The sequence below is a fragment of the Taudactylus pleione genome, unplaced genomic scaffold (genome assembly GCF_031769625.1).
Source record: "Taudactylus pleione unplaced genomic scaffold, aTauple2 ptg000321l, whole genome shotgun sequence".
NCBI classification, from domain to species: Eukaryota; Metazoa; Chordata; class Amphibia; order Anura; family Myobatrachidae; genus Taudactylus; species Taudactylus pleione.
The window spans coordinates 973,442-986,297 of NW_028284722.1; positions in this window are offsets into that span (position 1 = coordinate 973,442).

The window sequence follows — 12,856 nt, forward strand, 5'->3', positions numbered from 1 at the left end:
TTGTCAGAGCGTCCGGCTCTGAATCAGGCCCTGTACAAGCAATGTAGGAGTGCACAAAATGTTGGTGTGCACAGAATGTGAGTGTGCATGGAATGTTGATGCACATGGATTGTGGTTGTGCACAAAATGTATGTGCAAGGAATGTACATGTACACTGAATGTTTGTGTGCATAGAATGTGAGTGTATGTGGATTGTGGTGTGCATGGAATGTGGGTGTACAAGGAATATGCATGTGCACAGAATGTTTGTGTGCATGAAATGTTGATGGACACAGATTGTTGGTGTGCACGGAATATGAGTTTGCATGGAATGTGGATGTACGCGGAAGGTTGGTGTGTACGGAATATGGGTGTGCGTGGAATATTGGTGGACATGGAATGTTTGTGTGCACAAAATGTGGATGTAGAGTACACGGAATGTTTGTGTGCACGGAATGTGGGTGTGCATGGATTGTATTCTGTGCACAGAACATGAGTGTGCATGGAATTTTGGTGTACAGTATACTTTATCTGCTAGTTAGTAAAAGAGAAGCATTAATTTATAATAAAATCATTGCACATCCACTTTCCTGTACTAAAGTCATAAATGATCCTTCATATCTTTATAACCTGAGTAGGAACATGTAAATATTATATTGAGGTATCCATTTCTCAAGCTCTTTATAGTATACTACTGTACCTGCAGGGTTTCCATTTTTGGATAACTGTCCTTAGATGGTATTTGGAGGAAACTTCCTACCTAGGACCCCGATTTGGAGGGCAGGACACAGCTTCATCACACTATGCTGTTCCCTCCTTCCTGCGCAGTGTAGACCTTGAACACTCTTTACTTTAGCTGAGAGTGAAGACTTGCCCTTACAGTATCAGCCCTAGATAACCTTTACAATATGAATGAGGCTCGGATATCCCCACCTTTATAACAAGGCGGGCATTGCTGTCACTGTTTTATACAGTACAGTGATATCAGTTTGTCAACTAGGATACAAACCGTGTTGACATTCTTGACCTTACTCCTTCTTTTTTTCCAACACTGCTTCTATAATCACTGTCAGGCACAAAACTGCATTTAATTAAACCAAAGTGTTCCCCGGGCAGGTCTTCATTAATTATCCCAAGTGTCTATCCCAGGTTTCCATTCTTCAATGTGACAATTTTACTCCTTCGTGGTTGGTCAAATTTTCCCTATTGAGAATCACAGAAATCCTTTTATTCTTAGATTTTGGGAAATATAGTTAACTTTTTTGGAATAATAATATACTGTAGGAGCTCTCGTTTCCCCTGAACCCCAATAGTCAGTTAGCTTGGCCTGTTGAGTTACACTCATGATTTTGCACATTACATACTATAGGTATGTGAAGCCCAGGATCCGGTTGAAAGATCGACAGTAGAAATGCAAATAGGTCGACACATGTCAATAGATCGACGGGGACAAAATGTCGTCAGGTACAAAAGGTTTAAACACACAAGGTCAACATGGCTGTTGGTCTACAGGTATAAAAGGTTGACATGGTCAAATGGTCAACATTGGAATGATAAACTCACATATGGTCCACCCCATATTTTTTCTTTTTTTAGAGTTATAGTTAGGGATAGGCACTCACCAGAGGGTTAGGGTTAGGCACTAGGACGGATGGTTGGAGTTAGGCACTTACCCCAATGGTTAGGGTTTGGCACTAGGAGGGACCGTTAGGGTTAGGCACTTAGTGGAGGGATAAGATTAGGCTCTAGGAGGGATGGTTAGGGTTAGGCACTTATCCCGACATTTAGGGTTGGCCACTAGGATTGATGGTTAGGGTTAGGCACAAAGGGGAGGGTTAGGATGAAGATTAGGGTTAGAAAACAAGAAAATCTGTTGACCATTTTTGTGTCAACCATTCCAGTGTTGACCATTTGACCCTGTCAACATTTGTGCATGTCGACCTACATCAGTGTGGACCTTTTGTACCTGTTGACTTTTTGTCCCTGTTAACCTATTGACTGTCTACCATTTGGTGTTTAAATAGACATTGTCTTCCTTTTTTACTGTTGATCTAATAAACCACAACCGTCAAACCCATGAGGTGATAACCAGACACGCTCTCTTCCCTGGTGCTCTCCTATTATCACCAGCCACTGAGGGGTTTATACTGAGCTGGACAGACTGTGCGTCTAAATCACAAGCACAAAACACACCCCATAAAAGGGAGTTTGGTAAGCTGACAGTATAAATAGGATGTGTCCAGCACTGCATGGGGCTCCTGGAGACAATGGTATTATATGCACTGGGTTATGGCATGGGATGTGGTTTCACAGTGGTAGTGGTAAATGCCAGGGCCGTAACTAGGGTAGTGCGACCAATGCAATGGCACAGGGCAGCGCAGGGCAGGGGGCACTGTTTGGGCCTGTCAATTTTCCTGTTTAGTATCATTCTCACTTGTAGCTTCCTCTTCTTTTATCCCCAGCATCTCCTGGCCTCCCCTATATCTTCAACAGCCCTTCCCCATGAGACCATGGCCCTTTTCCAGGTGCACTGTCTTATGTCCCTATTTCAAAAATGGGGGGGGGGGCACCAATGCTCTCTCTGGCACAGGGCACCAAAAAGTCTAGTTATGGCTCTGGTAAATGCTAAATATATAGTACACAATTTCTACACAATGCAGTAGGGATGGCCCTCAGTGTGCCTTCCATCGACGGTAAATTTGGATGGAACCATTGATGGTATGAAACAACAGTATGCAATGGCTTACCATTGGGGGTTCCTGCCTGCCAGCCTAGTAGCTCTGCAGTACATGTGTGGGGAAAAAAAAAACAATCAGGTCCACAGCTACCATTGATGGCGGGAAACTTTTTGCATCTCCACCATCAATGGAAAAACCATCTATCATCAATGGGCAACCCATGATGGTTTCTAACTATCGATGGTTGTTGGCCATACCTACAATACAGTACAAGCCCAGACATGAATTAGAACAAGATGGAAAGACAAAATTAAGTTTTTATTTGGTTCAAATCAATGGACACATAAATCTCACTCCCCTTTACTAGATAGTATGGAAATAAGATATAGAATAAGTGCTAACATTATTGTAATAATTTGTACAATAAAATGACTACATTATTAGCATATATATGAAGTATTCAGAAACATTCAGCCAATCAAGAGCGGATGTCGTTCATCGGCATCAATATGTTAGCATTCAGGGGTGCCAAGAGGAGGGGGAGCGGGTACTAATTAACCAGGACTGGGCTTGCTGGAGGAGTCCGGCAGGGCCAGGGTCCAATTATGCCCCCCTCCATCTTCCCTGTCAGCAGCAATAGTCTCAGCCTATGGGAGGGAATGATCACACTGATCACGCCTCCCCACGGATTTGAGCTGGGCTGTGAAGCTCAGTACGCCCCCTCCCCAGCACGCAGCAATGCTTTGCGACGCTGCAACTAGAATTTTTCACTTTTTTCTAAGGGGGCATGGCCTAGCCTACTGCAATTAGGACACGCCCTCTTTATGTTAGCATTTACCAGTGATTTTGTACCTGCAAGTAATCTGGTGAATATGGTCTTTCTTGTGCTCAATGTGGAATGCATTTTGCACAATCATGCCCTTGCTGTAATTTGGCAGCACTTACTTGCCCCCCACCCAATCACCTGCCACGGGGCCGTAACTAGGGTAGTGCGACCTGTGCCATTGCACAGGGCACCGCAAGGCAGGGGGCGCTGTTTGGGCCTGTCAATTTTCCTATTTATTGTCATTCTCACTTGTAGCTTCCTCTTCTTTTATCCCCAGCATCTTCTGGCCTCCCCTATCTCTTCCCTGGCCCTTCCCCATGAGGCCATGGCCCTTTTCAGGGGCACTATCTTATGTCCCTATTTAAAAAATGGGGAGGTGCCAATACTCTCTCTGACACAGGGCACCAAAAAGTCTAGTTATGGCTCTGACCTGCCAGCATGGGTAAGGTTGTTTAAGAAAAGAATTGCAAGATGAAGTGAACAGTTGTATTCAAGGATATATGAGCTTCCTTGTGTTATGGAAAGTTATATATTTTACTTTTATCAACAATGGCTTGGAGGTCTGGTAGACAAAGCTGAAGTCACTGGTGACTATACAGTCTCTACTCAAAGTTCTCTACGATGATTTATACAACATCTGCAACTACATAGGATTTCTTACACTGTTGGAAAGGGCCTGAAACATTTTATTGATCACTTTTTGTTTACTATCCTCTTTTGTTATGTTATAAATGATGATAATAAGAAAGATGTTTGCGATGGATTTATGTTTGCAAAAACTAAGATTTTGTTCTGTACTTTACTTTGTTGTGTCTTCATTAGACTGTCCCCAAATACTAAAAAAGAACAAAGACTGTAATGATAAGGTCTTGGAAATGAAGATTGAACTAGCACACACCTAGATTAACTCTGAAATAATTTACAGATGGGGGAAGGATGCTTAGCCTCTAAGAAGCTATTTCCTTTTGGTTGGAGTTAGGTAGTAGAGATGTGTTCTGACTCGCAGATTTTTGCTTTTGTTTTGGATCTGGATTCATCTTTAGGTTTTGTCTTTGGTTAGAGATGAGGGTCCGGTTCGCCCACAACCAGACCCACCCGAACTTTGTGTTCCGAGGTGAGATCTGAGTACGGCTCCAGTTTTCCAACCTGACAGATCCAAAAATGAGGCAAAATGCATCATCTTCCCGCTGTTGGATTCTCGCGGGTTTTGGATTATATAAAGATCCCAGCGATCGGTGCCATTTTCACTCCGCCTGTAGAGAGAGAAGCTAGCAGATGTAGTCAGTCTCTATCAGTCACTCAGTGTGTGTGTCCAGTCGGGGTCTTGTCCTAAAGGCTCCTGCTGTGTTGTCCATAAAGGTGATTAGGCTGCAGTATATAAAGGGAGGCTTCCTTCAGTGGGTGCTGTACTTGTCCTGTCAATTAACTAATGCTGCTGTATTATTGTCCTGTCCATAAGGCTAGGGCTGCAGTCCATAAAGGGGTGCTGTGTTGACAGGGGGCGTGCTCTGTCAATTAGCGGTGCTCTTCTCCAGTGTCAAAAAAATAAAAGTACTCTTTTTTTTATTTTTTGTGTGTGTGTGTGTTAGCAACTTAGCTGTGCTATTATTATTCGGTGACACTGCCGCAGTTTATCATCCACATATTTATGACTCTGCAGTTGGTCTGTCCGCACTCGGCAGAGGCGTTTTTTTGTCCATTAAAAAGGGGTGCTGTCTGTATTGTTCATCAAGGGGCTGCTGCCTCATTCAGGGGTGCTCTTCCCCAGTGTCCAAAAAATAAAAGTGAACTTAAATGAATATCAATTATCAATTCACAAAAAAACAAGTTGTTGTTTTTTTGTGTGTGTGCATTAGCAACTCAGCTGTGCTATTATTGTTCATCAAGGGGCTGCTGCCTCATTCAGGGGTGCTCTTCCCCAGTGTCCAAAAAAAATAAAAGTGCTTTTTTTGTGTGTGTGCATTAGCAACTTAGCTGCGCTATTATTGTTTAATGACACTGCCCACCAGACCGCAGTTTATTGTCCACATATTGTGACACTATAAGTCATAGGCAGTATGTTATTTTTATTCATAAAAAATATTGTGACACTAAGTGGTAGCTCAGTCTAATAATCAACTTTTCACTTCTTTACTCAATCATGAATAAATAATTAGTCTAGACGCCGACTACAAGACCACAACAAAGTGCTAAATAACATGCGTTATATATAAAACATAATGACATCACTGTAAGTGGCAGCGCAGTGTGTTATTCTATTCTTATTCATAAAAAATCTTGTGACACTGTAAGTGGTAGCACAGTCTAAAATTCAACTTTAACTTTTTTCCTCAATCGTGAATAAATGATTAGTCTACATGCCAACTACAATACCGCAACAAAGTGCTAAATAAAAATAACATGCAGTATATATAAAACATAATGATATCACTGTAAGTGGCAGCGCAGTGTGTTATTCTTATTCATAAAAAATCTTGTGACACTAAGTGGTAGTGCAGTGTGTTATTATTTTCTTATTTATAAAAAATCTTGTGGCACTGTAAGTGGTATCACAGTGTGTTATTCTTATTAATAAATACTCTTGTGACACTGTAGGTCATTGATACCACAGTGTAATAATTAAAATTGGGACAAATTGATATGTGTGCTGTACCCCACTTAATTTGTGTTTGTTGATATGGAAAATGATCAGTTGAGAGGAGGGCAGAAACCCCATACTAGTGCTGGAGCTGCTGCCAGTGCCACCAGTCAGGATGATACTAATCCATCTATATCATCTACTGAAGCCGATGTCCAATGGCATACAGGGCTTAAGTCAGGGCATCTAAAATCAAGAACCAATCTTTTACAGTGGTAAAGAAGAAAACATCAAAGGGGAAGTTAGCTGTAGAAAGACATAAAATAGTCAATATGCCTTTCACCACATGAAGTGGCAAGGAAAGGCCTTGGTCTTTATTTATGACTGGTGGTTCTGCCTCTTATGATAATGTAAGCACAAGTGAACATGCTGACATAGAAATCGAGGATGCTTCTGTGAAAGTGCACCAGGATGAACAGGATATTTATGTAGCTGATGCTAATAAGGATGTTGTTGATGAGGATGTTGTTTGTGTAAATCAGGCACCAGTGGAAGAAACAGTTATTGCCCATGATAAGGAAGAGCCCATTGTCATGCCTGGGCACAAAAAAAATCCACTTTTTATGTGTGGAATTATTTCTACCAAAATCTGGACAACAATTTTCAAGTCATCTGTAGCCTTTGTAAAGCCAGAGTAAGTAGAGGTAGGAACCTTAACCATATAGGAATCTCCTCCCTGTTATGTCATCTGCAGAGCATCCATCCAAAAAGTTTTTATGTTTTGTGTTGACTCATCTGCATCACCAGTGGGTTTTTTGGGAAAGTTTAGTCTTTTCTCTGCATAAATTTTCTTTGGAAACAAAAAATTAAATAAAATTACTACCAATTAACACTTCCTGTCCTTGCCTTCAACTACATACATACTCAAGCTCCCTCAGTCCTCTTGATTAATGAAAACATATGTTTCCTTATGTGCCATGTTGGCAATTTAACTGCCACATGTTTGTGCTGCCCACTGCTGCCACTTACCATAGACAGACAGCTAGCTTGGTGCAATTTTTGGGCCTAAATCAGATGAAAACAATATTGTGAGCTGTGATGTGGTCAACATTGACTGGAAACAAGTGGAAATGAATGTTATTGAGGTTAATAATACTGTAGGACCAAAACAAACCCCAAATTATGTGATTTTAGCTGTTTTTATAAATAAATAAAAAACCAAAACACGCAAGGGATAGTTTTGGCAAAACCAAACCCAGATCCAAAACACAAGGAGATACAGGGCCTAATTCAGACCTGCTAGCGAGTGTTGAGTGCTCGCAAGCTGGTCGATGTTGGCCCAGTGCGCATGCGCACGCCGGAGGCGGCTCCATCATGCGCATGCGCAAGACCCGGATAACAACGGGCAAGCCATTGCTATGGGTCTTGCTACAAAGGGGGCGTGCTGTCGATGGTGAGTGACAGCACGCCCCCTTTGGTGGGCGTGCCGGGGGCATGGCTGGCCAGACGGAGGCGTTCCCATGGGAATGCCTACCATCTGGGACCGGCCCCACTGACATGACAAGTGGTGTCAGTGGGAGTGCTTTCGGCTCTGATAGAGCCAAAAGCACTCCAGGGCTTGCGGCAAATGAGACCCTACCACAAGGGTCATGACCATCGCGACCATCTTCCAGGCCACTCGCTATAGCTGTGGGTGGTCACCCACACCTATACAAGCGGCCAGGAGGCCGCTCTAAAAATTCATAAAGACGGCCCTGATTCAGAGCGAGCGCTCTGTCAGGGCGTCCGGCTCTGAATCAGGGACACAGATCCAAAACCAAAACCTGGGGGTCGGTGCACATCCTTAGTTTTGGTTTTAGTTTTGCAAAACCACCTTCAAGTGTTTTGGTTTTGGATCTGGATTATTTTAAAAAATATGTAATTAAATTAAAAAAAAAACAGGTAAAATCAATAATTTTGCAATCCAAAACCCAAAATTCAGATTTAAATTCCGAATTCCGTACTGCTGGAAGATCAGAAACACAACGCGGATTTATCTGGATCTCCTTAGGAGATTATAACCATGACTTGGATCTGTCCAGATTCACAAAGGGTGGATTCGGATTTCTGGAGAACAAAAGCGCACATCTATACTAGATAGTGACGGTTATATAGACCTGGAGGTAGTCTTAGTAAATTAACAAAAGGATAAAATAGTGACACAAATGTTCATTATCAACATTATAACCTGGGATGTGTTAATTATGAGGAGAAATAAACAACACAATCTATTATTATACCAGCCAACACCCCTATAGTAGCAAAATAATATGTGTGGCTCACCGGAATGGGGCAAATAGGCATTGGGTGGGTGCAGCAAATTCCTCAAGGCATGGTGTAATACCTGTATGTCCCTATTTTTCTACTGGGAACATTGGGGTGTATGCTTTAGTGATATAGGGCCTGAATACTGAATATGCGTTGTGCGCTAATGCTGCTGCAGCTGCCAGGCAGTTGCGATGTGAAAATATAGAAATGACGCAGCCAATGGGAGATGTACTGAGACACCCACCTGCAGCTTTGCAAATCCCAGCACCTGCGGAAAATGTTGCAGCATCTGCGTACACAGACGCGGCATCGGCCGCAGATTAATTATAGCAGTCCTGAGTGAGTTTATCGTCCCGCAGAATGGCCGTGGGAAATGCAGATGCCCCGACATGCCTACGGTCTTTGCCACTACTCCCCAATACCTCTCCCAAACGCTCCCTGACTGTCAATCACTCTGCGAGCAACTATGGTAATGTGACTCGTGTATTGTTACTTAGATGCATGCACGGTTTACTCAACTCCATAAATAGCATACATCTCTGAATCAGACCCACAATCATAGTTGCCCACTTTCCCTGGAATATGAGCAACTCTACTGCACCCGGCCCCTTCCTCTTCTGGGGTAAGTTGATGGGACATGATGATACAATTCTCTATGAATCGCATTATTGCGGCCCAGCCCCCAACATTGCAAAGCCACAATTTGCTGCAAAATGTCATCAGGTGCAGAGTTGCAAAGATGGAATTTGCTATGTCCTGCCACCATCCCACCCACCTCGACCTCCCTCTCCACAGACTTCCCGGAGAGGGACTTGTTGGAGTCAACAAGTATGGATAAAGTGCCAATGGGCTGTAGTCACCATCCCGGCGCCGACAATGCTGGCAGACAGAATCCTGGCACCAGAATCCTGACAGCAATCAGAGTCCCGGCTCCAGAAACTCTAAAGGCTGTGATTCTGATGGTGAGTGTTAGCTTTAGGTTTCAGGTTAGGGGTTAGGCACTAGGGAGAGCGTTAGGGTTATGCTGCAAGAGGGGGCAGTTAGGGTTAGGCTGCGTGGGGGAGGGTTAAGATTAGGCTGTGGGAGTGGAGGGTTAGGGTTAGGCTGCAGGAAAGGTGGGTTACAGTTAGGGGAAGGGTTAGAAACTTACCTGCATGTGTTGGTATTTCCCCCATCAGGATTATGCTGCCGGGATTCTGATCACCAGAATTTTCAGTGTACTCAACCCGTGCCAAAATATACTGCCAGTGTTCGTGCTGAGCGAAAAAAATTGTGGGTCCCAGGGACCCCTCACTTTAAAAAATTGAGGTCCTACACCACTTTTTCTGGGTCCCGTCATATATCCTTGGGGTTGAGGACAGGCAGGAGTTGAAACAGTGCTGGGGGGTATGTAGCAGTTGGGGTAGAGGGGGTTGGGGTAAAGCTGCGGGTAAAGGCAGGGAGAAGTTGGGGTAGAGCTGCAGCTAGAGGGGAGTAAGGGCAGGCAGGGCTGGGGCCAGGGAGTGGTAAATGCACACAGTTGTTGAGACAGTGCTGGGGGGAAGGAGGTTAGGGACAGGCAGTGGGTGTAGGGAGGGGGCAAGGGTAGATAGCAGTTAGGGGGGGCAAAGAGGGGGTTAGGGGAAGTGTCGGGTCAGGATAGCAGCTGGGACAGCACTGGGGATAGAGAGGGGGCAAGTGTAGATAGCAGCTTGGGTAGTATGAGAGGTAGAGGGGGGAAAGAGTTGTTAGCAGCTAGGGCAGTACTGGGGACAAGGAAGAGGTCAGGGGGTAGGCAATAATGGGGTTAGGGGGGGTAAGGGTAGATAACTAGGGCAGAACTAGGGGGCAAGGACGGGTTAGGGGAAGGTAATATTAGGGGCATTACTTGGATTAGGGAGGGGATAGCATTGCTTCTGGGGCAGAACTGAGGGTAGGGAGGGGGTAAGGATAGACAGCACATGGAGTACTATTGATGCAGTTATCAGTCCTCTGAATGCACCCTCCTACCGCCCCTATGTAGGAATGGTACTTTAACTAGCGGCTCTCGGGCAGTGTCTTCTTCTACACAATGTCTGGCTGGGTGCAGCAATATGACGTGGTGTCTGCCGCGCTGTGATTGGCCGGAGGGCACGCCATGCTGTGATCGGCTGGAGGGTACGCCGCACGGTGATTGGCCGGAGGGCACGCCGCGCGGTGATTGGCTGGAGGGCACGCCGTGCGGGGATTGGCTGCAGGAGACGCCACACGGGGATTGGCTGGAGGGGACGCCGCCCAAGGATTGACCGGAGAGGACTCCACCATGCAGGGATTGGCCGGGGAGATGTCAGACATGCAGGGATTGGCAGGTGAGACGGCTGCAGCACACACAGCACCAACGCATCCTGCGGGACCCGATCAGTTTTTAAAACTGGGTCCCCAGGTTGCTGTGGTGCGTAAAAAGGCGCTATTGCGTGTATTTTGCGAACCCTGGCTGCAGTACTGTAATATTACAGAATTTTATGCTGGCCAATGAGTCTCTGCCCAAACTCAGTATACAGTAGAAATTCCCTATTTATAACATCCATGTTAAGGCTAATGTATTCCCAATTTAGTTCTATGATGGTACTAAAGCACCCAACAAAACCCAAGTGGACAGTGGGAACTAACACTGTGCGCATCCCACGTTGGTAAGATTCAGCTCCAACACTGCCAGGCAGCGTTACTAATCACTGAGCCAACATGCAGTTTTAGTATGGATAAAATCATTCACAGCTCATTTAATAACCCATCCAAATCAAAGTACATATTAGAGAAAACACTGGAGTGAATGCCAATGGTTTCGATTGACATAATTCATCAGCGCTGTTTTCTCGGCTATTGTTTACCTTGCAGGGACGCGAGATTGAAAAAAAAAAGATCTATAAATAATTATCTGATAAGAAAGAATTGCAGGTCTGTGGCAGAAATAAGCACATATTGATTGTAACAAGACCAAATGAATAAAGTGCGGTGACATTATTAGGATTACACTATGAAGTCTGAAGGTGCAAGAATAGAGGTAAAATAGGATATAGGATAATAAAAGAGAATGATACATATAGCCTGTGCTGCTGTGGTGACATGTTGGGAGAGCGCATTGATGTTCAGGTCTTCAGAACGCTTCTTTTTGCATTTGCTTTGATGGGAAAACATATTGGGGATATGGTTAATGCAAGAATGTGCCGGCAGGTACAGAGAATAACCTGCAATACATTATTTGCAAGTGAGAACTGCAGATTTGTTGGATGTATTTCTAGTTACAAAGAACATTCTCAGCTATATAATCAGATGCTATACACAGTACAGATCACATTGGTAAACATATCACACACTAGTTATCCCAAAAGGGTTGGGTATGGATTCCCGGAGGTCGGGATACCGCTGGTCAGAATACCGACAGCAGCATCTGGTCAGAATCCCAACACCCATATGTAGGTATAGTGCTACTAATCCTAACCCTAACCCTCCCTGGTGCCTAAACCTAACCTACCTCTCTAGTGCCTAAACCTAACCCCCCCTCCCTGCCCCCTAAACCTAACCCTCCCCCATTAGTGCCTAACCCTAACCCTCCCCCTAGTGCTTAACCCTAAACCTAACCCTCCCCTAACTCCCAATACTTACCTTCAGGATGCCGGCGGTAGGGATTCAGGAGCCGGAAATCCTGACGCTGTAGGGATTTTGGCGCCAGTGTTTAGACAGTCGGCATCCCAAAAGGACTTTATACCCATAATAATTAATTAGAGCATTGTGTTTTAGATATAGTATCTGTGATGGATTTAGGTAGGCATTTGGTATAACATTATATAGACTAAACACACTTGTATATATGTGTACATTTATGCATATAGCATATTGTATACTAATATTTTATTGTGGTTTAGTAATTGGATTATCAAGAAAAGTAAAGTTTGCTAATACCTAACTTACATGCAAACACAATTAAAATTATTGATGGAATTCTGTACTATTCCAAAGAAATCACCTACTATATCTCATGTTGAATCACTACTTATCTAGAACTAAATATAGATAATGTGTGTTGTCTGGCGCGCTCTTGAACTGCAAGCTAGTAATGGAATGGTTCTCATAAAATATTGGGGTTCCTGTGTTGATCTTAATCCAAATGCTGCCTTGAATAATGTGGCTTTCCTTTGCCACTGTGACTCAAAATAGTAAATGTAAACTGTATAAGGCGCAAAATAGGATAAATTACTTTATTGAGGTGTCTTAAAAGGATGTTTATAAAATTATTTTAAAAGTGTGCAGTAAATACAGTTGTCCTGATAGTAAAATAAGGTGCTCAGAATAGTACTGTGTATACTTATAACATTTTCATATCAATTGACAAGCTTATATGTCGGACAGACATACACCAGTTTCCTTAGAGGGTCAATAATAAAATTAAAACCTGAATGATGAATTGATAAAAACCATAGAAATACCAAGTAGTGCAGTATTGGATGTCCAATGCTGCAGTGTCACTGCGTG